Source organism: Macaca mulatta, chromosome 11, assembly GCF_049350105.2.
Source record: "Macaca mulatta isolate MMU2019108-1 chromosome 11, T2T-MMU8v2.0, whole genome shotgun sequence".
In the NCBI taxonomy this organism is placed as follows: Eukaryota; Metazoa; Chordata; class Mammalia; order Primates; family Cercopithecidae; genus Macaca; species Macaca mulatta.
The window spans coordinates 66,678,415-66,701,763 of record NC_133416.1 but is presented as its reverse complement, the minus strand read 5'-3'; the positions used below and the strand labels follow the sequence as shown (position 1 = coordinate 66,701,763).

At 37.3% G+C, this 23,349-nt stretch overlaps 1 long non-coding RNA gene across 3 annotated transcripts in view; it reads left to right on the top strand.

Annotated features, from left to right (window-relative positions):
* LOC144332698 (uncharacterized) overlaps positions 1-23,076 on the top strand; it is an 80,937-nt gene extending 57,861 nt beyond the window's left edge. For 2 of the 3 annotated variants that reach the window (XR_013400676.1, XR_013400674.1), the window contains 2 exons: positions 13,383-13,541; positions 20,536-23,076. This is a non-coding gene — a long non-coding RNA (uncharacterized LOC144332698). The remainder of the gene's footprint in view (positions 1-13,382; positions 13,542-20,535) is intronic. The other variant, XR_013400675.1, reaches the window with a different exon arrangement.
* The last annotated feature ends 273 nt before the right edge of the window (positions 23,077-23,349 follow it).

Genomic DNA, 23,349 nt, shown 5'->3' with positions numbered 1-23,349 from the left:
GATCTTTGAGGAATTGCCATACTGTTTTCCATAATGGTTGACTAGTTTACAATCCCACCAACAGTGTAAAAGTGTTCCTATTTCTCCACATCCTCTCCAGCACTTGTTGTTTCCTGACTTTGTAATGATTGCCATTCTAACTGGTGTGAGATGGTATCTCATTGTGGTTTTGATTTGCATTTCTCTGATGGCGAGTGGTGATGAGCATTTTTTCATGTGTCTGTTGGCTGTATGAATGTCTTCTTTTAAGAAATGTCTGTTCATATCCTTTGCCCACTTTTTGATGGGGTTGTTTTTTTCTTGTAAATTTGTTTGAGTTCTTCGTAGGTTCTGGATATTAACCCTTTGTCAGATGAGTAGATTGCAAAAATTTTCTCCCATTCTGTAAGTTGCCTGTTCACTCTGATGGTAGTTTCTTTTGCTGTGCAGAAGCTCTTTAGTTTTATTAGATCCCATTTGTCAATTTTGGCTTTTGTTGCCGTTGCTTTTGGTGTTTCAGACATGAAGACCTTGCCCATGCCTATGTCCTGAATGGTATTACCTAGGTTTTCTTCTAGGGTTTTTATGGTATTAGGTCTAACATTTAAGTCTCTAATCCATCTTGAATTAATTTTCAAATAAGGAGTAAGGAAAGGATCCAGTTTCATCTTTCTACTTATGGCTAGCCAATTATCCCAGCACCATTTATTAAATAGGGAATCCTTTCCCCATTTCTTGTTTTTCTCAGGTTTGTCAAAGATCAGATGGCTGTAGATGTGTGGTATTATTTCTGAGGACTCTGTTCTGTTCCATTGGTCTATATCTCTGTTTTGGTACTAGTACCCTGCTGTTTTGGTTACTGTAGCCTTGCAGTATAGTTTGAAGTCAGGTAGCGTGATGCCTCCAGCTTTGTTCTTTTGACTTAGGATTGTCTTGGCAATGCGGGCTCTTTTTTGGTTCCATATGAACTTTAAAGCAGTTTTTTCCAATTCTGTGAAGAAACTCATTGGTAGCTTGATGGGGATGGCATTGAATCTATAAATTACCTTGGGCAGTATGGCCATTTTCACAATATTGATTCTTCCTATCCATGAGTATGGTATGTTCTTCCATTTGTTTATGTCCTCTTTTATTTCACTGAGCAGTGGTTTGTAGTTCTCCTTGAAGTGGTCCTTTACATTCCTAGTAAGTTGGATTCCTAGGTATTTGATTCTCTTTGAAGCAATTGTGAATGGAAGTTCATTCATGATTTGGCTCTCTGTTTGTCTGTTACTGGTGTATAAGAATGCTTGTGATTTTTGCACATTAATTTTGTATCCTGAGACTTTGCTGAAGTTTCTTATCAGCTTAAGGAGATTTTGGGCTGAGACAATGGGGTTTTCTAAATATACAATCATGTCATCTGCAAAGAGGGACAATTTGACTTCTTCTTTTCCTATCTGAATACCCTTGATTTCTTTCTCTTGCCTGATTGCCCTAGCCAGAACTTCCAACACTATGTTGAATAGGAGTGGTTAGAGAGGGCATCCCTGTCTTGTGCCAGTTTTCAAAGGGAATTTTTCCAGTTTTTGCCCATTCAGTATGATATTGGCTGTGGGTTTGTCATAAATAGCTCTTATTATTCTGAGATACCTTCCATCAATACAGAATTCATTGAGCATTTTTAGCATGAAGGGCTGTTGAATTTTGTCAAAGGCCTTTTCTGCATCTATTGAGATAATCATGTGGTTTTTGTCTTTGGTTCTGTTTATATGCTGGATTACGTTTATTGACTTGCATATGTTGAACCAGCCTTGCATCCCAGTGATGAAGCCCACTTGATCATGGTGGATAAGCTTTTTGATGTGCTGCTGGATCTGGTTTGCCAGTATTTTATTGAGGATTTTTGCATCGTTGTTCATCAGGGATATTGGTCTAAAATTCTCTTTTTTTGTTGTGTCTCTGCCAGGCTTTGGTAGCAGGATGATGTTGGCCTCATAAAATGAATTAGAGAGGATTCCCTCTTTTTCTATTGATTGGAATAGTTTCAGAAGGAATGGTACCAGCTCCTCCTTGTACCTCTGGTAGAATTCAGCTGTGAATCCATCTGGTCCTGGACTGTTTTTGGTTGGTAGGCTATTAATTATTGCCTCAATTTCAGAGCCTGCTATTGGTCTATTCAGGAATTCAGCTTCTTCCTGGTTTAGTCTTGGGAGAGTGTAAGTGTCCAGGAAATTATCCATTTCTTCTAGATTTTCTAGTTTATTTGTGTAGAGGTGTTTATAGTATTCTCTGATGGTAGTTTGTATTTCTGTGGGGGCAGTGGTGATATCCCCTTTATCATTTTTTATTGTGTCTATTTGATTCTTCTCTCTTTTCTTCTTTATTAATCTCGCTAGTGGTCTATCAATTTTGTTGATCTTTTCAAAAAACCAACTCCTGGATTCATTGATTTTTTGGAGGGTTTTTTGTGTCTCTATCTCCTTCAGTTCTGCTCTGATCTTAGTTATTTCTTGCCTTCTGCTAGCTTTTGAATGTGTTTGTTCTTGCTTCTCTAGTTCATTTAATTGTGATGTTAGAGTGTCAATTTTAGATCTTTCCAGCTTTCTCTTGTGTGCATTTAGTGCTATAAATTTCTCTCTACACACTGCTTTAAATGTGTCCCAGAGATTCTGGTATGTTGTATCTTTGTTCTCATTGGTTTCAAAGAACATCTTTATTTCTGCCTTCATTTCGTTATGTACCCAGTAGTCATTCAGGAGCAGGTTATTCCGTTTCCATGTAGTTGAGTGGTTTTGATTGAGTTTCTTAGTCCTGAGTTCTAGTTTGATTGCACTGTTGTCTGAGAGACAATTTGTTATAATTTCTGTTCTTGTACATTTGCTGAGGAGTGCTTTACTTCCAATCATGTGGTCAATTTTGGAATAAGTGTGATGTGGTGCTGAGTAGAATGTATATTCTGTTGATTTGAGGTGGAGAGTTCTGTAGATGTCTATTAGGTCTGCTTGCTGCAGAGATGAGTTCAATTCCTGGATATCCTTGTTAACTTTCTGTCTCGTTGATCTGTCTAATGTTGACAGTGGGGTGTTGAAGTCTCCCATTATTATTGTATGGGAGTCTAAGTCTCTTTGTAAGTCTCTAAGGACTTGCTTTATGAATCTGGGTGCTCCTGTATTGGGTGCATATATATTTAGGATAGTTAGCTCTTCCTGTTGAATTGATCCCTTTACCATTACGTAATGGCCTTCATCTCTTTTGAACTTTGATGGTTTAAAGTCTGTTTTATCAGAGACTAGTATTGCAACCCCTGCTTTTTTTTGTTCTCCATTTGCTTGGTAGACCTTCCTCCATCCCTTTATTTTGAGTCTATATATGTCTCTGCATGTGAGATGGGGCTCCTGAATACAGCAAACTGATGGGTCTTGACTCTTTATCCAGTTTGCCAGTCTGTGTCTTTTAATTGGAGCATTTAGTCCATTTACATTTACGGTTAATATTGTTATGTGTGAACTTGATACTGCCATTATGATATTAACTGGTTATTTTGCTCGTTAGTTGATGCAGTTTCTTCCTAGCCTCGATGGTCTTTACATTTTGGCATGTTTTTGCAATGGCTGGTACCAGTTGTTCCTTTCCATGTTTAGTGCTTCCTTCAGGGTCTCTTGTAAGGCAGGCCTGGTGGTGACAAAATCTCCTAGCATTTGCTTATCTGTAAAGAATTTTATTTCTCCTTCACTTATGAAACTTAGTTTGGCTGGATATGAAATTCTGGGTTTAAAATTCTTTTCTTTAAGAATGTTGAATATTGGCCCCCACTCTCTTCTGGCTTGGAGAGTTTCTGCCGAGAGATCTGCTGTTAGTCTGATGGGCTTCCCTTTGTGGGTAACCCGACCTTTCTCTCTGGCTGCCCTTAAGATTTTTTCCTTCATTTCAACTTTGGCGAATCTGGCAATTATGTGTCTTGGAGTTGCTCTTCTCGAGGAGTATCTTTGTGGCATTCTCTGTATTTCCTGGATTTGAATGTTGGCCTGCCCTACTAGGTTGGGGAAGTTCTCCTGGATGATATCCTGAAGAGTGTTTTCTAACTTGGTTCCATTTTCCCCCTCACTTTCAGGCACCCCAATCAGACGTAGATTTGGTCTTTTTACATAATCCCATACTTCTTGCAGGCTTTGTTCATTTCTTTTTCTTCTTTTTTCTTTTGGTTTCTCTTCTCACTTCATTTCGTTCATTTGATCCTCAATCGCTGATACTCTTTCTTCCAGTTGATCGAGTCGGTTACTGAAGCTTGTGCATTTGTCACGTATTTCTCGTGTCATGGTTTTCATCTCTTTCATTTTGTTTATGACCTTCTCTGCATTAATTACTCTAGCCATCAATTCTTCCACTTTTTTTTCAAGATTTTTAGTTTCTTGCACTGGGTATGTAATTCCTCCTTTAGCTCTGAGAAGTTTGATGGACTGAAGCCTTCTTCTCTCATCTCGTCAAAGTCATTCTCCGTCAAGCTTTGATCCGTTGCTGGCGATGAGCTGCACTCCTTTGCAGGGGGCAATGAGCTCTTATTTTTTGAATTTCCAGCTTTTCTGCCCTGCTTTTTCCCCATCTTTGTGGTTTTATCTGCCTCTGGTCTTTGATGATGGTGATGTACTGATGGGGTTTTGGTGTGGGTGTCCTTCCTGTTTGTTAGTTTTCCTTCTAACTGTCAGGACCCTCAGCTGTAGGTCTGTTGGAGATTGCCTGAGGTCCACTCCAGACCCTGTTTTCCTGGGTATCAGCAGCAGAGGCTGCAGAAGATAGAATATTGCTGAACAGCGAGTGTACCTGTCTGATTCTTGCTATGGAAGCTTCCTCTCAGAGGTGTGCTCCACCGTGTGAGGTGTGGGGTGTCAGTCTGCCCCTAGGAGGGGATGTCTCCCAGTTAGGCTACTCAGGGATCAGGGACCCACTTGAGCAGGCAGTCTGTCCGTTCTCAGATCTCAACCTCCGTGTTGGGAGATCCACTGCTCACTTCAAAGCTGTCAGACAGAGTCGTTTGTGTCTGCAGAGGTTTCAGCTGCTTTTTGTTGTTGTTCTTGTTGTTGTTGTTGTTTAGCTGTGCCCTGTCCCCAGAGGTGGAGTCTACAGAGACTGGCAGGACTCCTTGAGCTGCTGTGAGCTCCACCCAGTTCGAGCTTCCCAGCCTCTTTGTTTACCTACTTAAGCCTCAGCAATGGCGGGCGCCCCTCCCCCAGCCTCCCTGCTGCCTTGCTGCCTTGCTGGGAAATCACAGACTGCTGTGCTAGCAATGAGGGAGGCTCCCTGGGCGTGAGACCCTCCCGGCCAGATGTGGGATATAGTCTCCTGGTGTGCCCGTTTGCTAAGATCCTTGGTAGAGCGCAGTATTGGGGTGGGAGTTACCTGATTTTCCAGGTGTGTGTCTCAGTTCCCCTGGCTAGGAAAAGGGATTCCCTTCCCCCTTGCACTTCCCAGGTGAGGCGATGCCTCGCCCTGCTTCAGCTCTCGCTGGTCGGGCTGCAGCAGCTGACCAGCACTGATTGTCAGGCACTCCCCAGTGAGATGAACCCAGTACCTCAGTTGAAAATGCAGAAATCACCTGTCTTCTGTGTCGCTGGTGCTGGGAGTTGGAGACTGGAGCTGTTCCTATTCGACCATCTTGCTCCGCCTCCCCCCCATTGTATCATTCTTATGCCTTTGTGTCCGCAGAGCTTAGCTCCCACTTATGAATGAGAACATACGATGTTTGGTTTTCCATTCCTGAGTTACTTCACTTACAATAATGGTCTCCAGTTCCATCCAGGTTGCTGTGAATGCCATTATTTCATTCTTTTTTATGGCTGAGTAGTATTCCATGGTGTATATATACCACACTTTCTTTATCCACCTGTTGATTTATGGGAATTTGAGCTGGTTTCATATTTTTGCAATTGCAAACTATGCTGCCATAAACTTGCGTGTGCAAATATCTTTTTCATATATTGACTTCTTTCCCTCTGGGTACATACCCAGTAGTGGGATTGCTGGATCAAGTGATAGATCTACTTTTGGTTATTTAAGGAATCTCCACACTGTTTTTCCTAGTAGGTGTACTAGTTTACATTCCCAGCAACGGTGTAAAAGTGTTCCCTTTTTCCCATATCCACGCCAACATCTATTGTTTTTTGATTTTTTGATAATGGCCATTCTTGCAGGAGTAAGGTGGTATCACATTGTGGCTTCGATTTGCACTTCCCATTTTTTCATATGCCTGTTTGGGCCCATAGTTTTCACCAGACAATGTTACTTTTTTTCCAAACCAGGTAAGGAAGCTGGTAATACTAGTAATTATAATAAAAATAGCTATAACAATAACAGCCAACACTTCCATAGAACTTTCTATGTGTCAGATACTGTTCTTAGCTTTTTAATCATCTTACATTATATTTGGTTCACTAGTCAGAAGTTGTTATGCCACCATCCGGGTTAACATTATAATTGAAATAACATTATTCTTTCATGAGATGAATACTCATGGAGAGACTACTATGTGTCCGATTTCCATCTGGAATGTTGAAGCCTTCTACTGTTCCTCATGCCTCTACCCTCTCTGGTTCTGTGAAAATAGAGGCTGCTTTATTTTTCAGTCTTTCACAAGTTCTCATCTAGAAATTATTTGTTTCATTTCTCTCCCATCCGTTATTCCTACTCTCTGTCCTGTGTGCCTAGAACCTCTTTTGCATAGTATACAAGCTACATTCTTAGATTTTCTAGAGAATGTTCTCTCCTTTTCCAACTTCACTGAACTCAACTCAGCTTCAGGGATGATCCTGCTACATAACCACCCACAGTGTAAGATGTCCACACTGGGAGAGGCCACAAATTACAGGGACAGGTCAGTGGGTATGGGATAACCAACTTCATTTGCATTCTACTACCCTTCTTCTTTCATTAAAAAAAAAAAAATCTTTGTTTGAAAATTGCACCATCTGATTTAATCCATTGCAAACTGGGCTTCTTTTTTTTTTTTTTTTTTTTTTAAACAAAAGCAGATAACCTAATAGACATAAATTGATATCAGCTTATTTTATATCTATATATATTCAGATAGAAAATTACACAGAACAACCATTTAAATTATATTGCACTGTTTAAAATTTATTAAAATCTGAGTGATTATAATAGTACATTTAGAAAACTGTATCAAACTCATCACAAAGACAAATTATTCACATACCCCAGAGATAAATCACTATCTTACAATTTTATTTATGAAATTTCCTAATTTAACTTAAATTAATTTGTCTTAAAATGCAATCAGTAAATGTGAAAAGACCAACAATTTCAAGTCAGATAAAGGGTCATTGGAAAAATAAATGACAGGCGCTGAGACTCCTGCTGTCAGATGTGTGATGCAAGCAACAAAAAGAATGAGACTATTTTGTCCTGATAATAAATTAATAACTCCTAATCATGCTCACTTCTGTTTGGTTTTCTCTCTGTGCTCACAGAGTCAGCACGTGGCTCTCCAAACTAATGGAGAACAGCATTAGCATTACTAATATGGAACAGATGACTATCCCTTTGGGAGTTATCTTGTTGCCATAGCAGTTCTCAAGCCTCAGAAAATGATAAGAAAGAAGAGGTGAACGCCAGCTCCAGAAAAGTAATTTAGAGCTTTCTTCCAGTAACTTTAGTTTCTATGCTCTTAATGCCCTTTGAACCTCTTATTTTAGTTTCCTTAATTATATAAATATCTACTGGAAAATGTATTGTTTTAAAAGTAGTGATAAGTGCTGTGGGATATGCTACTAAGCAGGATGAGAGAGGAGATAGGCTGTAGGAACTGAATAATGATCCCCAAACTATTCATTCTATAAAGCTATGGAGAGTGTCTACTCATTTGCCAATATAGTGCCTAGAACATTTGTGGCTACTAATAAAGATTTGGTAAATGGATGAATCAGAAGCAATGTCAGAGGAATGAGAAAGTTTGCATAACTCAGACAAGGGTCAAGCATTTAGTCACATGCTAGTCACCAATCTGGCATGATGCTGAGAATTCTAAGAAATAAGTAACGAAGAAAGCAATTACAAATTTAAATACGGCTCAAACATGCCCTTGTCAGTGGATTGAGGGCAATGTAGCTGGCAGTCCGACATTAATATACTTGTGGGTGAGCAGGACATTTATGGTTCTTTATTCCAGATTGAGGAAAAGATCGTAGAAGCAGTGGCCTGTATGTGGTCACTTCAGGCTGATAAGCGTGTGCATCAGTAAATAGTTATTACCAAATTTGTCATGCCTAAGTCCTCCTGGATAATTTAATTCCAAACTATTTCTATTAATTTTCACAAATTGATTCCTGATTTAAAAATATTCACAGTGGTTCCCCCACCCCCGTCCCCCGCTTCACCCATCTAGTGATCTTGGGAATGACTAGGAAAGTTTAAGTTATGCTCTTCGAGATGCAAGGCTCTAAGATATTGCTGTTTACTCAGTAGAAAGGATTTAAAATTGGTAGCCTTCATTCAACTGCCTACTTTTATTTTTGGGGGTAGATTTTGTCTACTTCGGTTTTTAAAAATTTGTACTACTACAATTTGGAATGTCCATCTTCCTATATAATTCTAAGGGGCTTTTCTGAAGATGCACTAAATTTGCACTACAGATCTTTCCTTCTAAGAAAGCTGTAAGACTGTTCTGGCAGTGCGCATTTAATCAGCAGGTCTGTCTCTTAGGTCATCTTTCTAAGAACTGTGTTGCGTAAATTATATGCTAATCTTACCTAAGGTCAGAATGCTTAGAATATAGTTACTGTGAAGTGAAGCCACATCATCCATTTATATTGCAGTGTTCAGTGGAGTTAGAGTTTTGATTTTTATTTTTTTCTTTTATATTTTTTAAAAAGAACAAAATCACTTGAAGAGGAAACACTAGTACTTTTTTGCTTTTACAGATTATGCTTATTTTAGAAGACTATATCTAAAGGGGTGTTTTGTAATGTATTGAATATTAAACAATTCACTATGTGCTTTTTAAATAGTTTTAAAGTTTAGTATTTTTTGACTTAATGTTATTTATGGTTGACTGAAGGAGACAATATATAGAATGCATAGTTGTCTTACACATAACTTCAGAAACTATATTTATTTCTATTTCTAAGTTTATTGATTAACTGTACATTAAAAAACACAAACTTACATACATGTATTTCATTTGTCCCTGCTTCAAAAGCTGTCTAGCACAGGGTCAAAGGAAAGCATCTAAATGTCTACAGTATACATAAGATTAGAAAGCTCTCTGAGTAATGAGCCTGCCTTAATTATAGAAGAGAAATTTAGTTCAAAATGTTTTTAAATAGTGGATAATATAAAAATCTCAGAATATGCCACACTCTATTTTTACTGCTTTATATAGATTACCTCATTTAAAACTTACAATGATATTCAGCAGTAGGTACTTCTGTTATCCTAATTTTATGAGTTGAAAACGGTACGTGGAGTTTAGATCTTGCACTTTCAGTTGCTCAGGCTTCTCATGTATAATAATTATTTCTCCTACTTTCCTTTAGCTCATATGCCCATGATTACATTCCTTATATTATCATCACTACTAGGTGCATCACTTACAAAAGCTCAAATTCCAGTATTCTATTTTTTTTACTACCACTTCAAATTCTTCTAAGTCACCTACTCTGATTTTCCAGTTTCAACAAGCCTGTGTTGGAACAATACAGAGATTAGCATGGCCCTGTGTAACGCTAATTTAGAAATTAACAAAATGCTTCATATTTTTAGGCTCATGGGTTGGGCAATTTAATTTTGGAATTGTATCAACTATCTCCAAATTGATCTATAGATTTGCTACAATTATAATAAAAATACCATAAAATTCCTTTTTTTTTAGGAACTTGAAAACAAACTCTAAAATTTTTGTGGAAATGTGGAGGGCTAGAAAAGCTAAGGCGGCTTGAAGACAAAAATCAAGAATATATGACTTGCTCTACAAATATCAGTGATAGTTATAAAGATACAATAATTAAGAGCAGGTTGTTAGTGAAAAAGCAAAGACGTGAATGACCATAATAGAACTCACAAAATGAGCTTCTTTGCTGTAGTCTCACCTACTTAGGAGACTGAGGTGGGAGGATTGCTTGAGCCTGCCACATAAAAATCGGCATTGAACTTTTAACAATGGTAATTCTGTAAAACATTAAAGGAAATAGTATTTTCAATAAATCTTGCAAAAACTAGTTATCTGTAAGAAAAAATAAAATTAAATAAATTTCTACTTTAATACAAACACACACACACACACACACACACACACACACACACACACACAAAATCGATTCCAGATGAATCACAGACCTAAATTTGAAAAGCACACAAAAAGAGTTCCAGAATATAGTATAATAGATTTCCAATATACTCTTTAGGAGCTTAGGACTACAGAGTGATTTCTTATACAAGACGTAAAAGAAAAAAAAAATTAAGCAAAAACAGAAAGACTGATAAGTACACTACATTAAAATTTAAAACCATGCTCATCAAAATAGAGTTTCTAAGAGTATAAAGGCAATCCACAGATAGAAAAAAATATATTTGCAATATATATAACCAATAAAATAAAAGATAAAAAAAACTTCAGAACATATTAAAATTTCTTTAAAAGCAGAAGCAAAAGATGAACTAGAAAAGGAAAAACATCTTAAAAACCACTTCAAAAATGCTCAAACTTACTAGTAATCAGGAAAGTAAACACAATCTGAAAATCACAATAAAATACAACTCATGAGTCCCCAGAATAGCAGAAATCCAATAGTGTAATAATACTAAGTATTGGCGAGGACATAGATCAATAGAGTTCTTACAATTTGCTGGCAGAATTGTAAACTGTTAAGATAACTTTGGAAAACAATTGGTCATATCTCACAGATCTGGAAGACATAGTATAGTACAGCCTATTTCATGCACTGGTATAAACCCCACAGAAATGCTTATTTATATTTACCAGCACACATGTACTTGAAGTTTCATAGTGCATAGTTCAAAACTACAAATAACCCAAACCAAACATTCATGAATCTTAAAGGCAATTTTTTTTCTTTTTCTTTTATTTTATTTTTAGAGATAGGGTTTTGCTCTGCCACACAGGTTGCAGTACAGTAGCACAATCACAAGTCACTGTGTCTTTGACTTTTCAGGCTCAAGAGATCCTCCCACCTCAGTCTCCTAAGTAGGTGAAGTTACAGACACGTGCCACCATCACCCCTGTCTAATTTTGTTGTTGTTGTAGAGATGGTCTTGCTATGTTGCCCAGGCTAGTCTCAAACTCCTGGACTCAAGTGATCCTCTCTTGCCTTGGCCCAAAAGGGCTAGGATTATATGCGTGAGCCACTGCACCTGGCCAGAAAGCATAATGCTAAGGGAAAGAAGCCAACACAGTAGGATACGTACTGTATGATTTCATTATATACAATTAAAAAATAGGAAAATTAACCTTTCTTTACTGATGTATATTTTGGTAGTAATACTCTAAAGAAAGGAAGTAAATACTATGATATTCACGTTAGGTATTAAGACAGGAAGCAGGTAGAAATTTATGATCAAGAAGGCCTGTGTAGGAAGCTTTTAGGGAGCTGATATATTTGACGTCTTGATCTGAGCGGGGACTGCAGAGTGATTATCCTCCATTAATTTGTCAAGCTGGGTGTTTACGACTTCTTTGCTTTGTTACATATTAATAAAAATAAGGCTTAATTATATTTAAACATTTGTGGAACCGATACCTTATTTTAATATCTGTAGACAACACTTTGAAGAAAGAATTTAAAAATTTTCACAGAGCAACAACTTAAAACTGTAACAGAGTTGAGAGAGGGCTTCACAATATGGAGGAAATTTGAATACATTTACAAATCAGTGAAACAAAAGCTATACAACTGTGAGAAAAAGAGTTGCAATTTGAACCCAGAGAGGATGAAAGAAGCTTGGATCAGTCAAGGTAGCTGTTGGATACAGATGGCATTTTCAAAAGGATTTATTTGAAGGGAATGAAGTGTCCATAGAGGTGTGAACAGGGGAAGGAGAATAAAAAAAAAAAGGGTAGGTGAGGCACCCAAGGACTTGTAACAGCAGGAAGTCCCTTAAGTTCCCTAGGCATAAGGGAGCAAGGAGAGAATGAATGATTCAGTCAAGTCCAACTGAGAGCTGAAGCAGAGCAAGAGGTGTCACTCACAGGAGCCAGAACCCACATACAGAATCAGCTAGAATTGTAGCAAAGCAGGAGAAGTATAGAGATGGAGGAATAAATAGCCTGATCTCTTTTGCCTCCCATACTCTGATTTCTTCCAGTTGCTGCCATTGTCTAAATCCCGCTGAAAAGCAGAGGGCCTGAGTGGCTGAGTGACTTAGCTTAAAGAGGCTAGACTTCTGGAACTTACAGCAAGGCAGCAAAGGCGAGAAATCATGTACGGATGGAAAGGATCAAATGTAGAACAACTAGCAGGATACTGAGAAGGAGAAAGTTTAGCTCAGAAAGAAATATGGTTTAGATCAGAAAAGACACTCCTCCTTGGGCAAGATGAACTGTAGAAATGCCTGCATAATTCACAGAGAATTTTGGTGGAAGGGAAAGATAGTTGAGGGAGCTCTTATCTGATGACCTTAATCTCAATAAAATCAATACAGGGGTTACCAGCTTGTAGGATAGAAAAGCAGGGCAGATCAGGATACCTGGGAAGATTAGAGGAAATTAGAAATTACTTTAGGGGGATATTTAGTAGGAAGTCAACGGGGAAAGGGTGAGAGTACTGCTGAGTTGCACTGAAAGCAACTGGAATTTTTATATTATGAGTTTCTCTATTAAAACACTTAAGAATGTATTAAGCAAAATCACATACAAAGGTGAAAATAAGTTCTCTTGATTTAACTGCTTCTAAGACAAACAAGAGTTTTCAAGACAAAAATTGTGTCTTATTCATACCTATTCCCATACTTCTTTTCTCCCTCATCTGCTTGATAAACACTAAACATATGTGCAGGCATGTATGTGTGAATGCACACAAGAATGCACAAACATAATCTAAGACAATATGCTTATATGAATTGGCACTTGATATTTTCCTAATCAAGATAGGTATTTTTTATCTTAATGTATTGTAATTAATGTAATACAAAATTACATATAAGGAATACAGGTTGTTTAGGTCCTGGGTTTTATTCCTAGTTTCACTATGTAATTTTGGTAAGTCAGGATAATATGTTCTTCAAGCTTGAATTCAGTAAGCATTAACTTTTCTAAAACCATTCCAGGTAAGACTATATGAAAGATGGTTTCTGCAGTTAATTATTTTATGGGAACAAATAAGTATATATGCAAAAGTATGTCATTGAGTTCAGAAATGTTTGAATGATATGTGCATATGTATTTTTTCTTTACTCAGTATTTCTGTTCATCTGTGTTCTGACTTTAATAATAAATGGCAGGATGGAGGCAGAACAAGATGGCCAAATAGAAGCCTCTACTGATCATGCTCCTCCTAGGAGCTCTAAATTGAAAAACTATCCTCGCAAAAAGCACCTTAATAAGAACCAAAAATCAGGTGAGTGATCAAGGTACCTGGTTTTAACTTCATATCGCTGAAAGAGGCACTGAAGAGGGTACAACAGACAGTCTTGAATTGCTGATGCCACTTCTCCCCCATCCTCTGAGCAGAGGTTACATGGCATGGAGAAAAAAATCTGTGTGCTTGGAGGAGAGAAAGCACAGTGATTATGGGACTTTGCATTGGAATTCAGTGCTGCCAAGTCACAACAAAACACAACACAGGACAGAACTTAGCCAGCATGCTTGGAGGGAGCATTTAGATCAGCCCCAGCCGAAGGGAAATTGTTCATCCCAGCTATTGGAACCTGAGTTCCAGCAAGCCCCATCACTGCAAGCTAAAGTGCTGAAGGTTCTAAATAAACGTAAAAGGCAGTCTAGACCACAGGGACTGCAATTCCTGGGCAAGTTCTAGTACTCAGCTGGCCTTGGAGCCAGTGGACTTAAGGGTGCATGACCTAGTGAGATAGCAGCTGGAGTAGCTAAGGGAGTGTTTGCACAACCCCTCCCCAAACCCAGACAGCAGACCTCACAGCTCCAAGAGAGATGATTTTCCTCTGTCAGATGAAAGGCTAGGAAAGAGTAAAGAGGACTTTGTCTTGCAACTTGAATACCAGTTCAGCCACTCTAGGATAGGGCACCAGACAGAGTACAGAGGTTCCCATTCCAGGCCTTATCTCTCAGATGACATTTCAAGACACTGTCTGGGCCTAAAGGAAACTTGCTACATTGAAAAGAAGAACCTAGTCCTAGGAAGATTCATTACCTGCTGCCAAAAGACACCTTGAGCTGTGAATATTCAGTAGTAGTAGTCAGGCAGTACTTGCCTTGGGCCTTGGGTTTGACTCAGAGACCTGCTGGTTTCAGGTGTAACCCAGCACACTTCCAGGTGTGGTGGCTAAAGGGAGAGACTCTTTCTGCTTGAGACAACAAGAGAGAAGAATAAAGAGAACTTTGTCTTGAAGCTTTGATATCATCTCAGCCACAGTGGGATAGAGTACCAAGTGGGCTCTTGGGATCCCCAATTTCAGGTCTTGACTCTTGGACAGCATTTTTGGACCTGCCCTGGGGAAGAGTGAGGCCCACCTCTCTGAAAGGAGAGTCCCAGGCCTGGAAACATTCACCATGAGCTGATGAAAGAACCCTTAGGCCTTGAATTAACATTGAAGATAGCCAGGCAGTACTCTCCATTGGCCTAGGGTGGTGGTAGCCATGAGAGAGACTCCTTTGTTTGTGGAAAGGCAAGGGAAGTTTGGAAAGACTTTATCTTGTGGCTCAGGTACCAGCTCAGCCACAATCAGTAGATTCCTGATGTTTCCAACTCCAAGCCCTAGCTCCTGAATAACATCTCTGGTTCCACCCAGGGCCAAAAGGTATTCACCACCCTGAATGGAAGGACACAAGCCTGTCTGGGTTTGCCAATGATTGTAAAGCCTTGGGGCCATGAGCTAACATCGGCAGTAGCTAGGCAGTGATTACTATGAACCTTGGGTGAGACCTAGTGATATGCTGGCTTCAGTTCTGATCCAGTGCAAACCAGGAGTGGTGGTCACAGGGCTACTTATGTCACCCCTTCCCCAGTTCCAGGCAGCTCAACACAGAGAGATACACTCTGTTTGTTTGGGAGAAAATAAGGGAAGAGAAGGAGAGTCTTTCTCTGGCAAATGCAAATATGACTGTAGTGACTAAAAACTTAGATTACAGAAACATGCAGTTCCCTTTAAATACCTGGAAAACCTTCTCAAGCAGTGTAGGTACAAACAGGCCCAGACTGTGAAGGCTACAATAAATACCTACCTCTTCAATGCCCAGATACCAATGAACATCCACAAGCATCAAGGTCATCAAGGAAAACATGACCTCACCATATGAACTAAATAAGTCATGTAGGACCAATCCTGGAGAGACAGAAATATGTACCCTTTCAGAGAGAGAATTCAAAATAACTGTTTTGAGGAAACTTAATGAAATTCAAGATAACATGCAGAACGAATTCAGAATCTATCAGATAAATTTAACATATAATGTGAAATAATTAAAAGAGATCAAGCAGAAATTCTGGAGTTGAAAAATGCAATTGACACACTGAAGAATGCATCAGAGTCTTAACAGCAGAATTAATCAAGCAGAAGAAAATATCAGTGATCTTGAAGACAGTTTACTTGAAAATACACAATCAGAGGAGATAAAACAAAAAGAATAAAAAGAATGAGGCATGCCTACGGGGTCTAGAAAATACCCTTAAAGCAAATTGAGTTATTGGCCTAAAGAGGAGGCAGAGAGAGAGATAGGGATAAAAAGTTAATTTCATGGTATAATGATAGAGTACTTCCCAAACCTAGAGACAGACATTGTGATTGAAGTACAAGAAAGTTATAGAACACCAAGCAGATTTAGCCCAAAGAAGACAACCTCAAGGAATTTAGTAATCAAACTCTCAAAAGTCGAGGATAAAGAAAGGATCCTAAATGCAGCAAGAGGAAAGAAGCAAATAACATAAAATGGAACTTCAATATGGCTGACAGCAGACATTTTCAGTGGAAAGCCTTACAGTCTACGAGACAGGTGCATGACATATTTAAAGTGCTGAAGGAAAAACAAAAAATAAAAAGTTAAAGAAACCCTTTTACCCTATAGTATAGTATAGTACAGTATAGAATAATATAGTATATCCAGCAAAAATATCCTTCAAAAATGAAGGAGAAATAGACTTTCACAGACAAATCAAAGCTGAATGATTTAATCAATGCCAGAGGTTTCTAGGAGAAAATGCTTAAAAAAATGCTTCAACCTGAATGAAAAGGACATTTATGAACAAAAATAAGTCCTCTGAAGATACAAAACTCAGTAGTAATGTAAGCACACAGAAAAACAGAAAATTATGACACCATAATTGTGGTGTGTAAGCTACTTATACTTTGAATTGAAAGACTAATGATGAATCAACAAAAATGATAACTACTACAACAACTTTTCATGACTATAGACAGCACAATAATATATAAATAGAACAACAAAAAGTTAAAAAATGGGGGATGAAGTTAAAGTGTAGAATTTTTCTTGGTTTTCTCTTTACTTGTTTGTCAGTTTGTTCATACAATCAATGCTAAGTTGTCATCAGTTTAAAGTAATGGGTTATAAGGTATTATTTATAAGTCTCACAGTAAACTCAAATCAAAAGACATAAAACAGATCCACAGAAAATAAAAAGCAAGAAATTAAAACACCACCAGAGGAAATCATCCTCACTGAAAGGAAGACAGGAAGGAAGAAAAAAAGGAAGAGAAGACCACAAAACAATCAGAAAAGAAATAAACTGTCAGAAGTAAGTTCTTATCAATAATAACATTTAATGCAAATGGAATAAACACTCCAATCAAAAGATATAAAGTGGGTGAATGAATTAAAAAATCAAGACCCAATATCTATTACCTGCAAGAAACACAATTCACCTATAAAGATGCACATAGATAAAAGATAAAGGCATGAAAAAAGATATTTCATGTAAATGGAAAAAATAAAAAGAGCAGGAGTAGCTATACTTATATCAGACAAAGCAGATTTATTTACAAAAACTACAAAAAGAGACAAAGACAGTCATTACATAATGGTACAGAGGTCAGTTCAGCAAGATAATGTAACAACTGTAAAAACATATTCATCCAACACCAGAAATCCAGATATATAAAGCAAGTAATATTAGAGCTACAAGGAGATAGACTCCAATATACTAATAGCTAGAAACTTAAGCTCTACACTTTCAGCACTGGACAGATTATTTACACAAAAAGTCAACAAAGAAACATCAGACTTAATTCACACTGTAGAACAAATGGATCTAATAAATATTTACAGAACATATTATCCATCAGCTGTAGGATACACATTTTTCTCCTCAGCACATGGATCATTCTGAAGAATAGACCATATGTTAGGCCATAAAAAGTCTTTAAAAAGTTAAAAAAAATTGAAATTGTATGAAGTATCTTCTCTGAGTATGATGGAATATAACTAGAAATCAATAACAAGAGGAATTCTGAAAACTGTATAAACACATGGAAATTAAACAATATGCTTCTGAATGACTAGTTAGCCAATGATGAAATCAAGAAGGAAATAAAAAAATTTCCTGAAGCAAATGATAATGAAGGTGCAACATACCAAGACATCTGGGACACAGTGAAGCACTTCTAAGAAAAAAGTTTACAACTATAATCACCTACATCAATAAAATAGAAAACTTAATAAACAATCTTACAATACATCTAAAGAACTAGAAAAGCAAGAGAAAAACAAACCCAAAATGAATAAAAGAAAAGAAATAATAAAGATTACGGTAAAAAATAAATGACATTCAAATGAAGAACATAAATGAAAGATCAACAAAATGAAGTGATTTTTTTTGAAAATCTAAAGAAATTTGACAAACCTTTAGCTAGACTAAGAATAAAAGAAGACCCAAATAGATAAAATCAGAGAGGAAAAACAAGACATTACAACTCATACCACAGGAATGTGAAGGATCACTAGAGGGTACTATGAGCCAGTAAACTGGAAAAACATAGAAGAAATGAGTAAGTTCCTAGACACACACAACATAACAAGATTCAACCATGATAAAATCCAAAATCTAAGCAGACCAGTAACAAGCAGGATTGAAGCTGTAATAACACATCTCCCAGCAAAGAAAAACCCAGACCCCAATGCCTTCACTGCTAAATTTTACCAAACATTTAAAGAAGAAATAATATCAGTCCCACTCAAATTATTTTAAAAAATTGAGGAGGAGGAAATATTTCAACTCATTCTATGAGGCCAGTATTATTCTGATATTAAAACTAGACAAAGACACATCAAAAAAAGAAAACTACAGACTGATGAACATTGATGCAAATATCCTCAACAAAATACTAGCAAACTGAATTCAACATCACTAAAAAGATCATTCATCATGACCAAGTAGGATTTATCCCTGACATGCAAGGATAGTTCAACATACACAAACCAATCAGTCATATAAATATAATCATATAAATACAATGAAGGACAAAAGCCCACCATTGGTGGGAATGTAAATTAGTTCAACCATTGTGGAAGACAGTATGGCAATTCATCAAGGATCTAGAACCAGAAATACCATGTGACTCAGTAATCCCATTACTGGGTCAATACTCAAAGGAATATAAATCATTCTACTATAAAGACACATGCATATGTATGTTTATTGCAGCACTATTTACAATAGCAAAAACATGGAACCAATCCAAGTGTTCATCAATGATAGATTAGATAAAGAAAATGTGGTACATATACACCATGGACTATGCAGTCATAAAAAGGAGCAAGATCATATCTTTGCTGGGATATGGATGAAGCTGGAACCAATCATTCTCAGCAAACTAATACAGTAACAGAAAACCAAATACAGCATGTTCTCGCTCATAAGTGGGAGTCGAACATTGAGAACACATGGACACAGGGAGGGGAAGGACACACACCAGGGCCTGTTGGGAAGTGGGGGATGAGGGGAGATAACTCAGAGCATCAGTCAATAGGTGTAGCAAACTACCATGGTACACATATACCTATGTAACAAACCTGGATGTTCTGCACATGTATCCCAGAACTTAAAGTAAATTTAACAATATATATATATAATCATTTTAATTATCTATGAAAAGTATTTGATAAAACCCAATATCCCTTCATGATAAAAACTCTAAAAAAAACTTTATATAAAAAGAACGTATCTCAACATGTATTGTCATATATGACAGATCAAAAGCTAGTATCATACTGAATGGGAAAAAATCTGAAAGCCTTTCCTATAAGATCTGAAACACAACAAGGATGCCCACTTTTACCACTGTTACTGAACATAGTACTGAAAGTCCTAGCCAGAGACATCAGATAAGAAAAAGAAATATAAAGTACATCCAAATTTATTGGGGGAACCTGCCTCCAGTATTTCAACATAGGTTCTTTCTATTTTCTGTAGGTGTCAGCCAGTTGATAAATAAAGACAGACAGTACAAAGAGAGGAATTTTACAGCTGGGTCACAAGAGGTGACATCACATATCGATAGGACCATGATGCCTTCCTGAGACTCAAACCAGCAAGTTTTTATTAAGGGTTTTAAAAAGGGGAGGGGGTGTAAGAACAGGGAGTAGGTACAAAGATCAGATGGCTTCAAAGGACAAAAGCAGAACTACTAATAAGGGTCTAATGAAGATCACATGCTTCTGAAGGAACAGAACAAAGGGCAAGCAGAACTACTGATAAGGGTCCAACAAAGATCACAAGGCAAAGGGCAAAAACAGAACTACTGATAAGGGTTGATGTTCAGCGGTGCACATATTGTCTTGATAAACATCTTAAACAACAGAAAACAGGGTTTGAGAGCAGAGAACTAGTCTGACCACAAATTTACCAGGGCAGAGTTTTTCCCCACCGTAGTAAGCCTGAGGATACTGCAGGAGACCAGGGCATATCTCAGTCCTTATCTCAACCACATAAGACAAACATTCCCAGAGCAACCATTTATAGACCACCCCCCAGGAATGCATTCCTTTCACTAGGTATTAATATTAATATTCCTTGCTAGGAAAAGAATTTAGCAACATCTCTCCTACATGCATGTCCATTTATAGGCTCTCTGCAAGAAGAAAAATATGGCTCTTTTTGCCTGACCCCACAGGCAGTCAGACCTTATGGTTGTCTCCCCTTGTTCCCTAAAAATCACTGTTATTCTGCTCTCTTTCAAGGTGCACTGATTTCATATTGTTCAAACACACATATTTTACAATCAATTTGTACAGTTAACAAAATTATCACAGTGGTCCTGAGGTGACATATATTCTCAGTTTATGGAGATAACAGGATTAAGATATTAAAGTAAAGACAGGCATAAGAATTATAAAAGTATTATTTGGGAACTGATAAATGTCCATATTAAAATGAAATCTTCACAATTTATGTTCCTCTCCCACAGCTCCAGCCGGTTCCTCCGTTCAAGGTCCCTACTTCCCACAACACAAATTGAAAAGGGAGAAGTCAAATTACTCTTGTTTGAGATGATATGATCTTATATTAGGAAAAACTTGAAGAAACCACAAGAAAACTATTAGAACTGATAAATTCAGTAAAGTTGCAGGATACAAAATCAACATACAAAAATCAGTAGCATTTCTATATGCCAAAAGCAAACAATCCAAAAAAGAAATCAAGAATACAATTCCACTTACAATAGCTACAAATAAAATTAAATATCTAGGAATCAACCAAAGAAGTAAAATAGCTCTACATTGTAAATTATAAAACACTGATGACAGAAGTAAGTGAAAAGGACACCAACAAATGGAAAGATATTTTAGGTTCATGGATTGAAGGAATCAACATTGTTAAAATGTCCGTACTACATAATGCAATCTACAGATTCAATGCAATCGCTATGAAAGTACAAATGACATTCTTCACAGAAATAGAAAAAAAAATTCTAAAATTTATATGGAACCACAAACGACCCAGAATAGCCAAACTATCCTGGACAAAAGGAAAAGAACTGGAGGAATCACATTACCTGACTTCAAATTTTTCTACAAAGCTATAGTAACCAAAACAGAATGGTACTGGCATAAAAATAGGAAAATAGACCAATGAAACAGAATAAGGAACCAGAACTAAATCCACACATCTACAGTGAACTCATTGTGATATGTTGCCAAGTGCATACATTGGGAAAATAACAGTCTCTTCAATAAATGGTGCTGGGAAAACTGGATGTCCATATGCAGAAGGATGAAAGTTGACCCCTATCCCTTGCCAGATACAAAAATAAAATCAAAATGAATTAATGGCTTAAAAGTAACTTATCAAACTGTAAAACTATTAATACTACAAGAAAACATTGAGGAAACTCTTCAGGACATTGGACTATGCAAAGATTTCTTGCCTAATACTCTACAAGCATAGGCAACAAAAGCAAAAATGAAAAAACAGGGTCACTTAAAATTAAAAGCTTCTTTCCCTCCCTGCAAGTTAAAAAGGTTCTGCACAGCAAAGGAGACAATCAACAAAGTGAAGAGACAATTCACAGAATGGGAGAAACTATTTGCAAACTATCTGACAAGGGATTAATAAGCGTAATATATAACGGACTGAAACAAGTCTATAGGAAAAAAATCTAACATTACAATTAAAAATGAGTAAAAAATATGAACAGACATTTCTCACAGAAGACATACAAATAGCAAATAGATATATGAACAAGTGCTCAACATCACTGATTATCAGAGAAATGCAAATCAAAACTATGATGAGGTCGGGTGTGGTAGATCATGCCTGTAATCCCAACAATTTGGGAGGGTGAGGCAGGTGGATTACTTGAGGCAAGGAGTTTGAGACTAGCCTGGCCAACATGGTGAAACCCCATCCCTACTAAAAATATAAAATATTAGCTAGACTATGTGGTGTGTGTGTGTAATTTCAGCTACTTGGGAGGTAAGGCAAGAGAATTTCTTGAACCCAGGAGGCAGAGGTTGCAGTGAGCCGAGATCACACCACTGCACTCCAGCCTGGGTGACAAAGTGAGACCCTGTCTCAGAAAACAAACAAACAAACAAAACTACAATGATATATCATCTTACTCCACTTAAAATGACTTTATTCAAAAGACAGGCAAAAACAAATGCAGACAAGAATGTGAAGAAAAGAGAACCCTCATATACTCTTGGTGGGATTGTAAATTAGTACAACCACTATGGAGAACAGTTTGAAGGTTCTTCAAAAAAGTAAAAATATAGCTACCATAAGATCCAGCAATCCCACTGCTAGGTATATTCCCCAAATAAAGGAAATCAGTATATTTAAGACATATCTGCACTCCCATGTTTGTTGCAGCACTATTCACAAAAGCCAACATTTGAAATCAACCTAAGTGTCTATCAACAGATAACGGATGAAGCAAATATGATATATATATACAATGGTGTACTATTTAGCCATGTAAACAAATGAAATCCTGTCATTTGCAACAACATGTATGGAACTGAAGGTCATCATGTAAAGTGAAATAAACCAAGCACAGAATAATAAACTTTGTGAATTCTCATTTGAGTAGGATCTAAAAATGAAAACAATTGAACTCATGAAGATGGAGCTTAGAACGGTGGCTACCAGTGGCTGGGAAATGTAGTGGTGGTAGTGGGGCAGTGGGATGGTTAATGAATAGAAAACTATGGTCAGACAGAATGAATAAGATCTAGTATTTGATAGCAGAAGAGGGCTATTGCAGTCAACAACAATTTTTGTACATTTAAAAATAACTAAAAATGTATAATTGGGTTGTTTGTGAAAAAAAGAATAAATACTTGAAGTGATGGATATCCCATTTACTCTATTGTGATTGTTATGCATTTTATACCTGTATCAAAATATTTCATATACCCCATAAATATATGCATCTACTACGTACCCACAAAAAATAAAAATACAAAACAAAACAGAAATGGCAATATTAAGGTAAGAAAATATTTATCCACTTATAACAAGGTATTAACAAAAATTTTAACCTGTTACTGGGAAATGTTTAGGTTTTCTTTTCTTATTTTTCTCCTTCCTTTCTTCCCTCCCTCCCTCCCTCCCTCCATCTCTCTCTCTCTTTCTCTCTCTCTCTCTCTTTCTCTCTCTTTCTTTCTCTCTTTCTCTCTTCCTCCCTCCCTCCCTCCCTCCCTCCCTCCCTCCCTCCCTTCCTTCCTTCCTTCCTTCCTTCCTTCCTTCCTTCCTTCCTTCCTTCCTTCCTTCCTTC